The 19,693-nt window shown below is 39.4% G+C and overlaps 1 protein-coding gene across 3 annotated transcripts in view; it reads right to left on the reverse strand.

The window, feature by feature from the left end:
- Positions 1–19,693, reverse strand: part of PTPRN2 (protein tyrosine phosphatase receptor type N2) — a 591,206-nt gene that overhangs the window by 507,241 nt on the left and 64,272 nt on the right. Inside the window, exon 1 of one of the 3 annotated variants that reach the window (XM_078378520.1) lies at positions 3,767–3,831. The exons of the other annotated variants lie outside the window; for them this stretch is intronic. The gene's annotated coding sequence lies outside the window, so the exon portion shown is untranslated. Of the gene's footprint in view, positions 1–3,766; positions 3,832–19,693 lie in introns of those variants that run through there. 3 annotated transcript variants of the gene reach the window in all.

Here is a 19,693-nt window from a genome sequence, read left to right on the forward strand (position 1 = left end):
TCACCTACCAGACCTTGTGAGACAGTTCACCAAATAGGTTTCAAATTCCCTCAAGCATTTTATTCATGAAGACAAAAAGAGTTCCTGTCCCCCCTCTCTTCAACATAGCTGAAGTCATTCCCCATTAGTACAACACCTGGGAACAAGCCAATGTGCCTTGAAGCTTTAGCCCAATAGATAAACCAAAGATGATGATTCCATTCCTTTGTGGGCAATAGATGCCTCTCTGCTTTTCACTTCACTGATGTTTTTCAGAAAATAATGTTTCTCCAATTTCTTACCTTCTTCACGAAAGACACTAAAAGGAGCAGATGCACCATTTTGTAGCAACAGTGTTGAAGCCTGGAAATCCTGAGCAAAATTTCTAGCTCCACCTCCTTCCTCCATATATCAGCTATTGGACCACTCTAAATTTAGGTTTAATGACAAACAGCTCCAATATAGAGACTCCTGTACAAAATGGCTATTTAGAATAAGAGACCTTTTTCGTAGGGCATGGGTGGGTTACTTTGGTAGCACTATGGCTGTTTTCCAGATTGGCTGCATGTATAAGGCTGCACTCCCAAGGGAACATGGCCAACATAGGAGGGCACAGTCAAAGTGGCCAATTAGACTATTTAGTTTTTAAAATTATTTTAATAGATTCTGCCATACGTATTTAAGCACTTTAACATAATATAAAGATTGCTATTTTGCAAGTAACTTACTAAAATATGTAAAAATAATATATGAATTTAATAGAGGATGATCCCCCTATCCATGGAATTCGCATCCGTGGATTCACTTAGGTAGTATGCCAAAGGCTTATGTTGTTGTTATATGACATCATGTCACCTCTGACTTATGGTGACCATATGAATGAGCACTTTACAAAATCTTCTTTCCTTGGCCATTCTGCTCAGTTCTTGTAGACTCAATGCAGTGGGTTCTTTTAGGGAGTCATTCCACCTCTTATTTTGGTCTTTTTTTTTATTTTCCTGCTGCTTTTCACCTTTCCCAGCATTACTGTCTTTTCCAGAGAATCCTGTCTTCTCATGATGTGCCCTGTGGGAGGGCCATCCCCAAGATTGCTAAGCTGTTATCTATTGTAGTGAAAAGCGCACTCTCCTAATGGATGCAGCTGCTTCTGAGAGGAGGCATGACTACACATTCTTCCTCTTTCTCATAAAGATAAGAGACCTAACTTCAAAGCCTTTCTTTGACCAATCTAATTGGCATTATGTAACCAGTACCCTATTTGAACTCTGTCAACTATCTGTATACTGTCAACTATCTGTGAGCTTGTTAAAGTAATGAAAGGAAGTCCTCATGGGGGCAGTTGCCCAGAGGAGTAGGCATCGAGGACTCTGCTGGCAGACATCTCTGTGTGTGACTGACTTCTTTAACTTCTCTCTAAGACTAATTGCTATCTTAATTACTTGTGATCACATAAATTATCAGCCTTCTCATTTCGTGACCACAACAGTCCCTGAAGTAGGACAGCATCACTTTCAACATTTTTGCCTGCAGAAAAATTTCAGGCTTGATTTGATCTAGGACCCACTTGCTTGTCTCTCCTCAAGCACCATATAGATGAAGAATTAAAGCAAAAAGAAGACCAGCAGTCATAAGATCGAATCCACGCGACGGAGTGAGCGCATGTTGCTTGTCCCAGCTCCCACCAACCTAGCGGTTCAAAAGCATGCAAATGCAAGTAGATAAATAGGGACCACCTCGTTGGGAAGGTAACAGCGTTCCGTGTCTAAGTCGCACTAGCCATGTGACCACGGAAGATTGTCTTTGGACAAAACATTGCTCTATGGCTTGGAAATGGGGATAAGCACCGCCCCCCCAGAGACGAACACAACTGGACAAAAATTGTCAAGGGGAACCTTTACCTTTACCTTACAGAATATCTTAACATCACAGTTCTAAATTAGGCAAATCATAGTGTTCACAAAGACAATTAATTATAGGGAAGGTCCACCCAAAGTTTAAAATGTTTTGTATCTTTCATCTAAATACAATGAATTCTCATTTTCTTCTATAAACCATTTACAAGGGACTACAGCAGTATTCTTATAAGGAATCAGCAATATAAAAAATAGCACCGGAATCAGACCTTCATATTTTCATTCATGAAGTTCTTTGGCGACCATTGCCATTTAAGTCAATCTTTGAGCAACTTGAAGCTAGTACTCTAAAGACAGTATACAGATGACACCAAAGCCCAATTAGTTTTTTTTAAATTAATGGCCACTTTTCTCCCGAATGCTGGAGGGGATGCAGAGAAATGAGTACTCTGTTAAACAAGTGGCTCATATGCCATATCCAGCTTCTGGAGAAAGATACATAAAATTCTCACACTGGCCAATTATTTCATTTCTGTGGAACCTTGTTACTGTTGCCTCTATTACCAAAAACTCAGTACTGCTTCACAAAGAGACTATTGATTGGGACTAGAGAATGGCTACAGATGTTATCTCTAACATGTTCATTTGCTGTACAACTGCTCTGTTGTAATGTTTCTTCATGATCTATGTGTTGTACTGTACTAGGTTTTGTTGGGTAGCTCAGATGTTTACAGCATCAAAATGGTTAAGAATCGTTGATGTAGGCTATGCCTTTGACAGCTCTTTAAAAAAAACTGTAATAAATAAAACCAGGTATGGGGCAAGCCACTGCAATCCTACTCTTCCTCATATGTTGATTAAAAATACACTGAAGTTCTAAAAAGGATTAAAAACAAAACTAGTAAATACCTACATATCTCATAGAAGCATTCATAAAGAGTAATTGCTGCTTTCCATCAAGATATTTGCTAGCTAAGCTAAAAGATACAAAAGGGAGTTCCAGATAAAATCAAACTTGACCTCTCACTAAAATGCAGAATGACTAAACTGAGGCTATCATGCCTTGGATATGGGAAGACAAGACTCACTGAAAAAATAATATTAGTAAAAGTGAAAGACCATAGGAAAAAAGGGAGACTGAACACAAAAATATAGGTTAATTCAGTAAAGGAACCCACAGGCTTTCATTTGTAAGCCCTCAGCAGGACTGTTAATCACAGGGCCTTCTGGAAGTCATTTATTCATGGGGTCTGATGCCAGATAATAATATACTTATTTATGTTTACTATAGCCTAAGATCCTTGGTGGAATCTGTGTAAGGACACATGTCTTTTTCTTCATTCCTGTTTAAAAGAAATATACTGCTCTTAGGCAGTGTTACTTGTACTAGATTCTTATTGAATGCACCTACTAGATTGTTATAAATAAACAAATACAGCCAATAATATGGTTGTAATCTTATCGTGCAACAAAACTACTCTGGAATAAGTTACAGTAGGATAATAAACTGGGGATACAGCTCTTTTGCTTTAAATTGCAATATCATTTTGTCCCAAAATTATCATCTACAATTAAGTCCTTTCATTAAACACACCCTAAAAATAGCAATAATTGAATGCTATGCCTTCATTTTTATTTATAACAATTGTTGCAATGCAAGCCAGAACCTAATGTTGTATCAATTTATGTTACTATCTCCTTCCAAATTAAAAAACCCATTAATCTATTCTAGAGAGAGCAAAATGGCACCAAGAGGACTACCCTAACTTAAATGGTTTTTGGTTGTAGAAGGATAACAGCACAAATGCTCTCTTATCATGAAGTCTGGATGAATATTCTTCCAGAAAATCAAGTGTTTCACTCTGGAATTAGGAAAGAAGAATTAAGCCACAATGCATTGGATTTTATGGAAGCAAAGATTTTTAAGGTACTACCTTAAACCTGTCAAGCAAACTTGGTTTGTGGCAAAGCTAATTCTTCTCAGCTGCAGTCATATTTGGAACTACTTGTTAATGGTTAAGGGTGGAAAGATAAGCAGTAGCAGGGCAGCAAAAAGGAGGAGTTTTATCTATGGCAGCTAATCTCTTCAATCAACAGCACTCAGCTCTGTTCAACAGCCGTTGCCAAGTAACAGGCTAGGCTTCTCTTATCAGTTTCCTAATGTTTCATTGACTATTCAGACAAGAATAGAAAGCTGTGACACAGAGGGTTGTAAGCAGGAGAAAATGAAAATGGCACATTAGGCGGGAGAAAAAAGAGAGATCTTTTAGTTCCCTCTTCATCTGGATAGTCAGTAGCTATTGCTTTGAGAGAAAGAATTTCTGTTCTGTTCATTCGGAACCACAAAAACAAAAGGGTGGATATACAATCAGTTTTATAAAGATTTTTCTAGCCTTCCTTACTGAGAGTTTAGCAATCTATTGACATAACCAATTCCCTTTATACAAACAGCCTTTCTTCTATTACATCTACCAATGACACATCACAGTGTTTGTGGTAAAGAGGAAGAGAACCAAGATCTTTATACATTTGATGCCCTACTTACAATAAAGGCAAATGCATGCTAAATCAATAGTGTTAAAATTTTATCTACAGAATCGTCTCTCTCACAGAGAGAGCAGGATAGCAAGCAATTTCCAACCCAATCATTACTCATGCGGTCTTTACATAGTCCCGTTTCATACTTTGGGTTAGGTACAGGAAGCTTCTTGATTTCTCCTCTGCATATTTTAATAAAACCTAATTATCAATGCGGAAGCATTTAATTAAATACGCAAACTTTAATTATGAGACTGAATTTAGGGAGACAGTCATTCTCTCATCAGCATAAAATCAATCAATAATATTTGTGCTTAGGTAAAGGTAAAGGTTCCCCTTGACATTTAGTCCAGTTGTGCCCGACTCTAGGGGGAGGTGCTCATTCCCATTTCCAAGCCATAAAGCCAGCGTTTGTCCGAAGACACTTTCTGTGGTCACGTGGCCAGCGCAACCAGACACGGAACACCATTACCTTCTCACCAAGGTGGTACCTTTTTATCTACTCGCAATTTTACATGCTTTCAAACAGCTAGGTTGGCAGGAGCTGGGGCAAGCGACGGGAGCTCATGCTGTCGCGTGGATTCGATCTTACAACTGCTGATCTTCTGACCTTGCAGCACAGACACTTCTGCAGTTTAACCCGCAACGCCACCACATCCCCAATACTTGTGCTTTGTCGTCATTTAGTCATTTAGTCGTGTCCGACTCTTCGTGACCCCATGGACCAGAGCACGCCAGGCCCTCCTATCTTCCACTGCCTCCCGGAGTTCTGTCAATTTCATGTTGGTTGCTTCGCAGACACTATCCAGCCATCTCATACTCTGTCGTCCCCTTCTACTCTTGCCGTCACACTTTCCTAACATCAAGGTTTTTTCCAAGGAGTCTTCTCTTCTCATGAGATGGCCAAAGTACTAGAGCCTCAGCTTCAGGATCTGTCCTTCCAGTGAGCACTCAGGGTTGATTTCCTTCAAAATGGATATGTTTGTTCTCCTTGCAGTCCAGGGGACTCTCAAGAGCTTCCTCCAGCACCACAGTTCAAAGGCATCAATTCTTCGGCGGTCTGCTTTCTTTATGGTCCAGCTCTCACTTCCATACACCACTACAGGAAAAACCATAGCTTTGACTATTCAGACTTTTGTTGGAAAGGTGATGTCTCTGCTTTTTAAGATGCTGTCAAGGTTTGTCATCGCTTTCCTCCCCAGAAGCAGGCGTCTTTTAATTTCATGGCTGCTGTCTCCATCTGCAGTGATCATGGAGCCCAAGAAAGTAAAATCTGTCACTGCCTCCATATCTTCCCCTTCTATTTGCCAGGAGGTGATGGGACCAGTGGCCATTATCTTAGTTTTTTTGATGTTGAGTTTCAGGCCATTTTTGCACTCTCCTCTTTCACCCTCATTACAAGGTTCTTTAATTCCTCCTCACTTTCTGCCAGCAGAGTGGTATCATCTGCATATCTGAGATTGTTGATATTTCTTCCAGCAATCTTAATTCCGGCTTGGGATTCATCCAGTCCAGCCTTCCGCATGATGTATTCTGCATATAGGTTAAATAAGCCAGGGGACAATATACAGCCTTGTCGTACTCCTTTCCCAATTTTGAACCACTCAGTTGTTCCATATCCAGTTCTAACTGTTGCTTCCTGTCCCACATATAGGTTTCTCAGGAGATAGACAAGGTGGTCAGGCACTCCCATTTCTTTAAGGACTTGCCATAGTTTGCTGTGGTCCACACAGTCAAAGGCTTTTGCACAGTCAATGAAGCAGAAGTAGATATTTTTCTGGAACTCTCTGGCTTTCTCCATAATCCAGCGCATGTTAGCAATTTGGTCTTGAGTTCCTCTGCCCCTTCGGAATCCAGCTTGTACTTCTGGGAGTTCTCGGTCCACATACTGCTGAAGCCTACCTTGTAGGATTTTGAGCATAACCTTGCTAGCGTGTGAAATGAGTGCAATTGTACGGTAGTTGGAGCATTCCTTGGCACTGCCCTTCTTTGGGATTGGGATGTAGACTGATCTTTTCCAATCCTCTGGCCACTGTTGAGTTTTCCAAACTTCCTGACATATTGAATGTAGCACCTTAACAGTGTCATCTTTTAAGATTTTAAATAGTTCAACTGGAATGCCATCTCCTCCACTGGCCTTATTGTTAGCCAAGCTAACAGATGATAATCATCTGAATTGAATTCACCCATTCCTGTCCATTTTAGTCTGTTGACGCCCAGGATATCAATGTTTATTCTTGCCATCTCCTGCTTGACCACATCCAGCTTCCCAAGGTTCATAAATCTTACATTCTAGGTTCCTATGCAGTATTTTTCTTTTCAGCATTGGACTTTCATTTCCAGGCACGTCCACAGCTGAGTGTCCTTACAGCTTTGGCCCAACCACATCATTAGCTCTGGAGCTACTTGTACTTGTTCTCCATTCTTCCTCAGTAATATGTTGGACACCTTCTGACCTGAGGGTCCCATCTTCCAGCGTCATATCTTTTAGCCTTTTTTTTTCTGATCATGGGGCATTCTCAGCAAAGATACTGGAGTGGCTTGCCAGTTCCTGCTCCAGGTGGATTGCGTTTAGTCATAACTCCCCACTATGACCTGTCCGTCTTGGGTGTCCCTGCACGGCATAGCCCATAGCTTCCCTGAGTTACTCAAGTCCCTTCGCCACGACAAGGCAGCAGTCTGTGTTGGATGAATAGCCACTTGCAAAACTCTGCTGGTTCATGTTGGCATACGCAGAAGATGGAGAGGAAAGACAAGATACTTGCTGCCTGAACCAAACTATGAGATGTTACCTTCTCACTTGTATTCCCTAGATGGACATGAGCTAGACTGGCATTTGAATCTTACATAAATACTTAACACAATAATGCCATCCAAGGTTGTTAGCTAGTTCGGTGATGCAGGAAAGATGACATGACACAACAACCCTGTTCTCCTGCAGAGAGGAATGCACAGGAAGCTATGGAGATATCACTGTTCCCCCCTCCCCAGTAGCAGTTTCTGTCCTTATACTGAATTAATTAATAATAAAAGTTCTACTCTAAGATTGATGGGGTGAACTTCCCAGTCCTTTCCTCTACCTTGATGTTAATAAATACTCCCTCCCCAGAATGGGCAAACATTTTTTCACACATTGGACAACATGTCAGGAGAACAGGAGGCACAAACAAATAAGCTTTTGGTTGTTTTTGTTTGGATCTGTTGTTTGATCCAGAAGTATAAATAACCACAACACAGGAAAAGACTGCAATAGAAAACTCTCGTATTCTATCACTGTTCCTCTGAAGTTGCTTCACACACTTCAACATGCCCCATCCACTCAAATACAACATGGATTGTATCTTTCTAATAATATCTTAGTTTTTTAGATTGTTGCTACTCAGAAAAGCTCCTGAATTGTTCCTTGATTTGTCTTAGTCAAGCTAACATGTACTATGGGTGTTAGTAAGTAATGACTTCCATACACTCACTATGCCATACATAGTATCATTTTTATCATAATCTCTCCTGGGATTTTAGATTAAGATTGCTGAGATTAGTAGATGTTTTACCTGCTTATCTGCAAATAACTGTTGCTTGTGCGAGAGAACTTTAGCAATCATCCATTATTGCAGGTCCCTTCAGAGTACTTGTTTGTGTTTTAGCTGACACACAGCTGCTTGTTTTTTCTAGAATGAATTAAATTCAGCCTAGCAGTAGTTCCCATTCTCATATTGGTAACCATGGTTGCAAATATCTCCCTGATCATCCCACCCATCTAACAAATCCTTATTTCCTCCTGGGCTGAGTTGGCTATGCCTTCATATCAGCTCCTTTAAAATATTTTCTTAATAGCTAAATTTTTACTTTTAACTCCTTCACTTCCATAAGATTCATATTGATTTTTCTGATAATCCATCATCACGTGTCGTCACATCAATTCTGATTTATGGCAAACCTTTTCCAGATTGAGTACTCAAAAGTGGTTTGCCATTCCCTTCTTCTGGAGGCATCCTGGGACTGTGTAGCTTGTCCAAGGCCCTAGAGATTTTCTTTGCTCACTGGAGGTACAGTGGGAAATTGAATTCCCAACCTCTGACATGATAGATACCTAAACCACTGAGCTATCCAGCTCCAGTTCCCTCCATTAAGCTGGCTCCAAAGATAGTCAGTTTTTTCTTAGTGGTCTCATAGTTTCATGAATCCTAAATTTAGCATCAGCAGACATTCATGGTACTACAGTACATAGAATGTGCTCACATTCCCTTTCTCTTAAGGTCACTTCCTGGTGTTCCTCTCCCACCTGGTAATCCACTAATCCTCTCCATCAGAACTTAATGAATCATCTTGCCAGCAAGGTAACATCAGTGAACAGAAAAAGTCACTTTGTAGTTTAATGGAAACTGAATTAAGAAATGTGTTCTGTCTCAACTTAGGATCCTACTATAAAGTTGAGCCTTGGTCTTGTGACTATACAGTGTCTTTTATCTTATATCCACAGCCAGTATAAGAATGCTTGTGCATTTTCTTTTACTCACTGGGAAGCATCGGCAAGATAACACAGAATTACATTTACCTTTCTTTTGACAACAAGCTCTTAGAATCTCCCTTAATTTGGGTAGGGTCATTTTTTTTCACAAAAAAATCGAAAACATTAAAAAAATTGAAGTTTTCAAAATTTAAACTTTCACACTTAAAAAAAATTGAGAGGCAATCAGTTTAATTATTACTTCCAGGACTCAAGTCCTGTTTCAGCTTGATTCACCTGAAAAGTGAGTACTATATCTCAGCCATGCTGGTCCATTTTTCCCTGCCACCTGGGTTTGCTTGCTCTCCAGAGATTTCCAAGTTCAAACATGATACAGCTGTCTCGCCGTTTTGTACAGAGATATTTTCCATTTTATCAATTTCTGTCCTTCTCTCACTGATTGTGGCACAAACAATTGAAGCACAACTGGCAGTTGCAGAGGCTCTCTAACAGATACTGGTTCAAGATAAAGGCTGCTTCTTTTATTGTGGTGAATAGGAGCTTTAACTATCCTCTGTTACCCAAAATGTAACACACTTGATTACTTCATCTGAGTGAAATCTCATTTTTATTGATAAAGAGTGAGCACATAATATTATTTTATAATTTTAAATTGCAGTTTACTATAGCAGCGGATGGAATTATGGGTCAAAAATTTGAAAGCAACTCTAGAAATAAACAGATAGAGCATGAGCTTTGGAGTGCTTTTCCCTAACAAAAGATTCTCACCACTACTATATTCAAACTCAGGATTAAAACTTAAAAACAACATATTCCCATTTAAGTGGTTCAAGGACTAAAGAAAGGGTACCAGTTCTGCCTGTGGCTTCTCCTGTTTGACTGAGTATATTATCCAGTTTGCTGGCACAAACAAAAATAGCACATATGCCTAAAAATAACTTGTAGTTCAGTTTGCTATTGTTAATTCAGAACAAGCCATTAAAGGTTTTATTATTATTATTCATTCAGTCATTCACTTTATTTATATGCCAACCCCTTAGTGCTCACTATTCTAGATGGTTTGCAAAAAATAAACATATGCAAAAACATAAATAGACCCTTAATAGATTAAAAATAATTTAAACTATTAACAACATAAAACAAAATGGCATTGGAGGCAATTTTCCCATAATGGCAGGACAAGAGGCTTACAGTCAACCAGGGTTGGTGTGGAAGGTCTCCATAAAAAGTCAGGTTTTGAGTTGCTTCTTGAATGTCAACAGGAAGGAGCCAGGTGGACCTCCTCCAGGAGCTGGTTCCACAGGGCTTCTAGGTCCTAACCCAAACTGGAATGATTTGTGAGCTGTCCACACAACATATGTAAAAATGTTGGTTTCATTTTTAAAATATCTATGGGCATGTCTTTCATTTATGTGGATGAATCCCTTCAAATCCTAAGATTTTATTTAACATGTAAATAAGAGAAGACTGCTTAAATTCATCTATGGGTCCTCTGTACCTAATTGGAATTTTCAGTTTTTTATCTTGGTCATCCTCTATATTTCCAAATAGGCTTGAAGTATAAAAATTTTAAAACTTTGCAGTGGGAGGCTTTGCTGCAAGCTACCTGCACAGTTTTTATTGCAAATATGAACAAAATCTGCAATGCCACATATATCCATTCTCCCTGTAAAATGTGAATGGCGATTCTTCATACTTCTTCTGTTTTGTGGCAATTCTCTGTGAATGAGGAAGTTGTTTTATACATTATTTTACACTGTTTAATTTGTTAAACAAATCCAAGCAGGTTGGGAGGGATCCAATTAAATTATTTTAACAGTATTTATGGGCAAATTCATTTAGGATGCAGTGTTTCCTTTTATATGTACAATAAGGCACTTTTAGCATAAATCTATTTTATCTCCTAATTTTCTAAATTCCCTGTATATTTACATGTACTATGTCAAGGCAACCCAGCTTTCTTGTTTAACCAAACATCTAATTACCTGGATGTTTTAGATGCTTTCCTGACCACTTGCATAAATAAGATTGGATTAATACACAAATCAGTCTGTATCAATGTCATGAAGATGGTTCAAAAAATAAGAACCAGCAGGTCTGTTATTTATAACCTGGTAATATAACTTACTGGGAGGATGCAGATAATGGGGGAGGGGTTGTGTTGGCTAATGCTATTAAGCCACCTTTCTTTTAATAAATGAACTAAACACTTTCCATGTGCAGGGGTGGGGAGTTTCTTCATGTTTCAATTCACTTTGGCTGTTTTTTTTTCCAGAGGCTTCATAATAATTTCTGTAAAACCAACATGGATCATCGTTAATTACTGTGTTGCAACCATGGTTATTTAAAATCCCAGCCACAGAATAGTAGATGACAAACATTAATGAGCAGTAATGCACACATGGTATTGTAAATGAAAGGATAATGAAAGCAATTTATTTGAAAATTAAAATATGATTAAGAATGGCAGTCTGAACTAGGGCCCAGATGCGTGGAAAAAAGCAACCAACATGCAACCAAGCTCTCATTAATTTAGGAACCCTGTGAAATTGCTTTTCTTTTCCTGACAGTTTCTAATATACAGTAACATAACTAGAAGACAGTGTACATAGTTCCAGAAGCCTAAACCTCTTTAGAGAGATTTAAGATGCTGGGTGAGCAATACTAGGGAATTCTTTAAAGTACAGCCGGGGCAGTTTAGATTGACTGGTACAAAGCCAACTTCCTCATGCTTAAAGATTGATACTAGTAGTTTAATCCTTATAATACAAAACAATTCAGACAATTGTGAATCTGAATAACTCTTTTTTCAATAAAATTCCAATTTTAATCAATTACACAGTTCAGCAACCACCCGGGTAGCCCAATCTACAGGACAGCATGCAACATTATATTGGTATCTAATCTATGCATGATGGAGTAGGCTCTTGCCAGTGAAGAGGAATGGATCAGAGTCTGCTGTTTCCAGTGGTGAACAGTCAAATCGTTCCAGGATGCGTATAAGCCAACCATAAATACAATATTCTCTGCTGTTTTGGTTTGGTTGTATTCAGTAATGTATTTAGCTGTCAAAACTAGCAACAATAAGGATGGAGAAAACTATGAAACAAGTACTTACTGGTTTTTTTGTTGAGTCTTGTTAACACATATATACAGAATACAAACATGGGCTACAATTTAAAATTTAAAACGTTTTCCATTTCACTCTAGAGGTTTTGTTGATTATGTTTACCAAGAAAAGACAGATAAAGATCACTATCATTAGTGTCTGGCTGAAGTTCCTGAAGTAGTACACATATCTATGGCTTATACATAAAAAACAGCTCGTATTTCAGAAACGGTAGGGTTTATTCTAATTATGAGTAAATCTTTAGAGAACCAGTAGAAGTTCTTACATTCTAACAATTCAGCACTAATCTATTACTTCAGAAAAAGAGAGGGAGTCCAGCTCCAAGCACTAGAAACAAGATCTGGACTTGATTCCACCATTTTTCTTTTAAGAGGACTCATCCAATTGAGGCGTATGCCTTCAATCCATGTGATTTTGAGCTGCATTCCATTTTTTGGATTCACTCAATCCAGAGTTCCATATCTGTAGTCAGTTTTCCTTCATTGCAATACAGATTGTTCTGAGTTGAGTTTTCATACTATAACTCTTCCCCTCTCTTTCTCCTCTCGGCTGTCTCCTCTCTCATGACCTCCCCATTCTACACCATGTTCCCATCTCTTGTCTTTTTCCCTCCGTTGATGTTGCCTTTCACAGCCTTTGCACTCTATTGGCAGAGTTGACTTCCTCAGCCAGCTGTCCAGGCTTCTCCCTTGCGAGAACCTAAAGGGTAACTACTCAAAGCCTGCCAATCAGATGTATATCAGAACCAGGCATGAAGGGAGAGGTGGTGAGATTGCATGGAAAGAAATAAGAAAAGAAAAACTTCAAAGTGTGACACAATGTAACAGAGAGGCATCAGCACCACCCTGTGTCCAAGTGACAGAATGCATAGACCATGAAGGAAAGCAATGGGAGGGAAAGATAAGACAACTCGCACAGCTGACCTCATAGCTAATGTTAGAGGATTTCCAATGGTGCATGCCCTGTAGGAACCAGGATTGCTAAGGGGAAAAAATGAACCCTGAAGTAGAAGGGACCACTCCAGTTTCCAGTAACATCATGTAGACCAATGAAACTAACATGACTCAATTGGCAATGGAACAATCTCTTTAACAGGAGCAAATAAGGCATTTGGATGAGACTACTGTTTCCTTTCTTTCTTTTCGGGCTGTCTGGCCGTGTTCTTGAGGTTTTTCTTCCTAACGTTTCTGTATGTGCTCTGAGTTCTGACTCCTATCCTCTGAAGATGCCGGCCACAGAGACTGGTGAAACATTAGGAAGAAAAACCTCAAGAACACGGCCAGACAGCCCGAAAAACCTACAACAACCATCGGATCCTGGCCATGAACGCCTTCAAGAACACAAGCTATATTTTGCCTTCAGACTGTTACTTTCTATTAGCCAGCTGCATTTCTCATAGCCTTTCACCCTGAATGTGTGTTACTGTGTGTCTGTGTATCTGTATGCCTGTCTGTGGTAGGGGTGGAATAGATGACAGTAAAAAGCCTGAGGCTTAAGGTTGACTCAGCCTTCTATCCTTCCGAGGTTGGTAAAATGAGGACCCAGCTCGCTGAGGGGAGGGGGCAATGTTTAGCCTGCCTTGTTACCTTGTAAACCACCAAGAGAGTGCTTTAAGCCAGGGGTCTCAAACTCAATTTCCCTGGGGGCCGCTGGAGGCAGAGTCTGGGTGAGGCTGGGCTGCATCAGATTTTCTGCCAAGTGGAGCAAGAGCCTGAGGAAGCCGCCCAGTAGTTTCCTTAGCCCTGCTGGGGCTTGGAGGAGGAGGAGGAGGAGGGTTGCGCGAGCCCTCGTTGCCGGCCATGACCCCCTCCGGCTCCTGGTTTACTACCGCCACCAGCAGCAGGACGAAGAAGCGGAGAAGGGAGGGAGCACCGGCAACTGCCTAGCGGGGGGGAGGAGGGCACAACATAAAATTGGGGGGGAAAACTCACAGAATCGCCTTGCCAAAGGAGAAAAGCCCCCATTGGTACCCGCGAAATAAAACAGAACAGGGTAGGGCTCCACAGGTGCGCACGCACACACACACACACACACACACACACACACACACACACACACACACACACACACACACACACACACACACACACACACACACACACACACACACACACACACACACACACACACACACACGGAGGTCCAGACAAGCAGGCTGGCTGGCAGGCTGCAGTTCCGGATGGAGGGTGAAAGAGGTGCTGTCTTGGGAGAGAGCCGGCGAGCGAGGTGAGGCTTTTTTTGACTCTTGACAGCAGAGGACGTGTGGGTGCTTTGGGGGGGCAGGCAAGGCAGGGGCCACAAACTATCATCTGTGGGCCGCAAATGGCCCCCAGGCCGCATGTTTGAGACCCCTGCTTTAAGCACTAAGGGGGTTGGTATATAAGCATCACACTTTGCTTTGCTTTGCTATCCTGTGGGTCAGAAGGATCTTGTGACTGGCCAGCCACCTGGGAACATCTCTCAACAGCAATCTACAATTCCATTACAGCTAAAGTTGCTCCTGATGTAGGGAGATCTTTCTGGTGCTTCAGGCCTTATGAAGCCAAAGCTGGTTCTGATCACCTCCCCATTCATATTCAGCGTTTAAGATTGCACTACAAAGACACCACAAATTCTTGATCTGTTTGTGTGCTTTCATTTTTATCCCCCATTTGATAAAAAAGATACATATTTTTGAGGGGGAAATCTGTAATTTTTAAAAATCAGATCTTGTACATGACATTTTGCTTCATTTTTAATATATCCTTTGTGCATGGGAAAATATGCATTTATTATGCCTTTTAGTAAGAGGGTGAGGAATAAAGCAAATACTCCAATATATTTGACAACTTGCTCTGTATGAAAGAAAAGCTATTTTCTGGCTACAAACAAGACTCATATTTTCCAGTATATTTCTATATTTTAAAGTTCCGTTCACATTTGCAGTTCTAATTATGGGTGTATAGTATATCTGTCATTTAAGACAGCCACACAGAAAAATCAGGCTATGGACAGTAACTTGGCTGGGTAGATGACAAGGAATAAATATAAATTGTAACAACATGAAGATGTAAAGAAAAACCCAGGTCTGCTTAAAGAGTGTATTTTAATCTTTAACAATACTCGTGGTATAGCGACATAGGATGCTTATTGCCTATAAGGAGTATCCATATCAAACTCATATAAGGAAAATATGATATATCCAGGAAAAGTGCCAGTATACTGCAGAACAATATTATGGAAATGGAAATTGGATACCAAATTGACTAGTTGACCTTGGAGCCTTAGCTTATCGGGGATGACAATGACTTGTGAAATGAAAATTTGGCTGTAATTTGCTAATGCTCTTCTTAAAGGGTTGAAGGATCTTCTACCTCCATTGAATAAGAATGCCATTCGTGTCACAGTATTAAACAGGGTCTCCTTAAATTCCATTCTTTTAGAGCATTCAAACACTTTTTTTCTAGCCTATTTCTTAAATCTCAGGAAGGACAAAGCACCATTGTACAATGAAAAGTGAATGGGAGCAAGGAGCAAGTTCTATATCAAATATTTGCTTCTTGAACAATTAATCCTCAGAGTGAATATAAGATTTCTATTAAAGATTGTACATTATTCTGCTTTTTTTTTTTTTTTTGCTTAATCCTAAACATGATGCATCCATGAATTATAGATAAATCAGCAGGTTCAGAAATGGGTGATCTGTACCCCTCCACTTGTGCAAAAATATTTATAATGGAACACGCAAGATTTCCATTTACAGACACCTCGCTCTTGTTGGGGAACAAAAACAAATTCTCTGTGATTCTGTCAGTCCAAAGTCCAAGGCAGTTTTCCTGTCATATTGAGTCTTCCGGATAGTTGACCACTAGTAAAAGAAATTAGAAAGTATGCATTTTCCTCCTAGGGAATTTCTAAGGAGGTTGAATGGGTGACTGGCCAGGAGGCCAGTGCTCCTGGCCAGGAGGACCCACAACATGAAAAACTATAACCAATTTTATCATACCTAGGCTGCATGACTGCACTCATTCACACACTTGTCAGTTTAGTATGAGGCCACTGCCTGAACTATAAATAAATATTGGAAGGAAATGAACTTAAGGGGGTCTTAAGCTGAAATTTACATTATTAAGTCTCTGGGGTGTTGTCATAAAGGGTAATTATGGTGACATCCATTATAATAGTGTAGCTAAATTCTGCAACAGAAAGCTGATAGTTGGATCCTGGGATTAAGCTGGTGGTCTGCTATCCAGCCTCTGCCTTTGAAGAAGTAAACTTTACATCCCTTATCAAGGATCCACTGGAGAACAAGTCTGGGACTGGAAATCATTCCAGCTTCAGTAGTATGTCTCAAAATTGCACTTGCAATTAATGGAAATCTGGATCCAAACTATTGTTAGTAATACAATTTCCATCCTATATTTTATCCCATCAAAGGCATCTTACAACAAACTTAGGCATAGGCATAGGCATCCTTCAGTCTCAAGAGACTATGGTAACATGCTCTGAATCGAGGAGTGTCCTCTCCAGAGCATGAAGCCTGGGTAAAGTAATATGGAGGATAGGCTGTTACCCAAGCAGCAGATCCCCCCTCTCCACGTTGCTGAAATGGTCCAATGGAAAGGCAAGAGCCAATACAACTGGTTCACAGGAGTTGCCAGAATGACACGAACTGCCTCCAGGACTCCAGCTCTGGATTTTGCCTCTAGGTTTACTCCTGAAGCCTTTTCCATGAGTGGATATAGCCACAAGGCAGTGGAGGTTTGAAATCTGAGTTTTCCTTCTCCTTACAACAAACTTAGTACAATAACATAAACACAACCAAATTAAGCAGTTTTCAGTGGACACAGCATGGTAAATGCTCTTAACCGTTTCTTCCATTTTATTCCCCCAGACAACTATTCAACAGCAATATATTTCTTCACTGTCAGAGATCCATACTTTTTAAAATCATTTTTATTATAACTAAATTTTACTATAACTAAATACCCATAGCTGAAAAACAACCAAGGATCCAGTATAACAGACAGAATTGGATTAAATGGATTAAAATTCAGAAGACCCAAGTTCAAATCCTCTCAGCCATGGAAATGGCATGGCAATAGTAAACCACTCCTTGAATATTTCACATTCCTTGAAAACCCAAATGGCAGGTAAAAGAAGAATAGATCTGTGATTGCTACTATACTTCTAGGACACCAAAAACTTCTTCAAGATAGGACAGCAGTTATAATTGATGAAAACATCTGTATATGTCAAATTATATTGATGTTCACTACAGTCACATGATCTATTCAAATCAAAGCAACAGAGAACAACAAAGAAAACTAATATACAATATAACGCACTTAGCTACACAGTTCAGTTCTAATACACATAGCACAATAGTAATATTTAGTCACCTGCATAATAACATAAGGAATTTTCCTCTGGTGAAAATAGATCACAATGAGGGATACAGAAAGAGGTGCATGACTGAGAATTTCAGGAGCCCTTCTCCTATATTGGCATAATCTGTGCTGAAAAGGATCTGTTTAAAATCTGGCATTCTGCTGTACACTGTGACACTGAGTCCTGCAGGAGTACCTCCTCTGCTCCCTTAAAATGTTATTGAGGGAGAGCAGATACAATAGTCAAATGTCTTATTATGTATAGTGTAAGTTTACACAGATAATTCTCTTCCATATATGATTCTTTTCTTGCATAATTGCTTTTTTTCTTTAGGTTTCAAAGTTCTGACAATTCATTGTGTTGCGCAATTTCTAGCAAATTTTGGACTGTACCTTCTTCAAACTCCACTATACATCTTAGAGTCACTTCAAACCCTAACATTATTTTTTGCTGATGCATCGTTAAGATTGTAACATTCTACATCTAAAATTACGCCTGTACAGTCATTAATGATAAAACTATCTGTGGCTCTCTGCTGAATGTATTCACTGACCAATCTGGATTTATTGCTATATATTATGCAAAATATTCCTACATAACCCCCAAATGAAAAAAACTAGCTTCAACATGCTGGCATTGCCATAAATCACAATCTGTTATAAGGAACACTGGTTACAGAAAAAGGTATTATACAACAGAATAGAATTTAAGACTGAAATAATTTATTTTTTGCTTTAAGAAGAATGCTGCTGAAAGAAAAACTAAAAGTTTCCCCTGGATTTTCAAGATTTTACTACCTACGTGAAGCTTTCCAAGTAAGATAAAACTGATAATTTCATGAGGGGAAAAACAGTGACACCAAAATTGTCAAAATGAATAGGGTTTAAAATGAAAATCTCAATTATTTTTCAGAATACTTAATTAACATATTTATTGAATTACACTGGCAATGAAGACAGGAATACATTGAAATGCATTGATTCCTCCCCCTCCCTCTTAACTTGAAAGCAACACAGATGCTTATTACAAAAGATCAGTTCCCTGTCTTGTTTTTATCACCTACTTCTTGAAAGAGCCCGCAACACTGGTAATTTCAAACTTAGTAATTATATATTCAGCATTTGCCATTAATGACATTAGCTACATAGATCACATCAGAATGCATGTTCAAGAGGTGATCACGTGCTGATCGTACAAATTTAAAATCAAACATGAAGCTCCATAGACCTCCCGACTTTTCAGGCTGTTTAACAACTGTGCACTAGAGATCATTCTGAATGTCATTATACATCAAAAAGATGAAAGATGTTCCTTCTCTGTCGTGTCTGATGTACCATTTACAGAATACAATTTAATTGTATGTTATAGCAACGTCTGCCAAGAACCACTATCATTGAAGACACAATATATTGGCACTATACACTGCAGCACTTAAAATGAAGGAAGGAACACACAGTAGCAGCTCTAATGTACAGACTGAATGAAGCCTAAAGATGAGTCTGAAAAGAATGAAAGGTTTAGGAGAAGTGTAATGGGAGAACAGCTGATGATGACAGCAGCAGTGAGAGAAATACAAAGCATTTTGGTTTTCTCCTCTCTTTCCTCTGAACAAACTGACCCCTTTCTAATGGAATATGCACCAATAGCCAACAGTACAATCTGATTTTTTTTTTCTGGCCACTCCAGGCAGGGGGAGGGAGGACGAGTCCCAATAATTAAGTGCTTAAGATATTGATCCCTCAAATCAGCATACAAGAGGGCATTCTGTTAGAAAATATGTCATGTCCTCCATCTTAGAACATCCTGCTGGGCAATATATAATTGCACCATAATAGTCCATATAATATCCTTGAACCTATTTCAACCACAGGGAGTTGAGTCAGCATTCAGTCAGGAATTGTTTCACCTCATTTGAGTTAACTAGGGACAAATAGGGTAGAACCTTTCCAAAAGTAAAGAAAGACCTTTATATATTCTATTGGAGCAATAGCTAGCTACAGATGCCATGAGTCTGGATACAGATGTCTTTAATAATATATTCTCGGGCATGTAGGCTGAAGAACAGCCTAGTTTAGATATAAGCGCAGACATCTTAGCTGCCTAGGAGTCCCTTCCCATTTCCTCAAAGGCCTGTAAAAAACAGGGGTGAGGCCATCCGAAGTATTAATTTGAGTCGAACCAAAATGGACACTTTCTTAGCGAGATTAAAATATTTTTACCTCACTTTGCTCCCAAAAAGGGACTCAAGGCATCGTACATCATTAAAAACACAAAATTAAAAGCTAAATATTCAAATATGAACGAAGAGTTAAGAACATTATATTTAAAATTTTAGGTAAAAGCATTATGAAAAAT

Source organism: Pogona vitticeps, chromosome 6 (genome assembly GCF_051106095.1).
Source record: "Pogona vitticeps strain Pit_001003342236 chromosome 6, PviZW2.1, whole genome shotgun sequence".
Taxonomy (NCBI): Eukaryota; Metazoa; Chordata; class Lepidosauria; order Squamata; family Agamidae; genus Pogona; species Pogona vitticeps.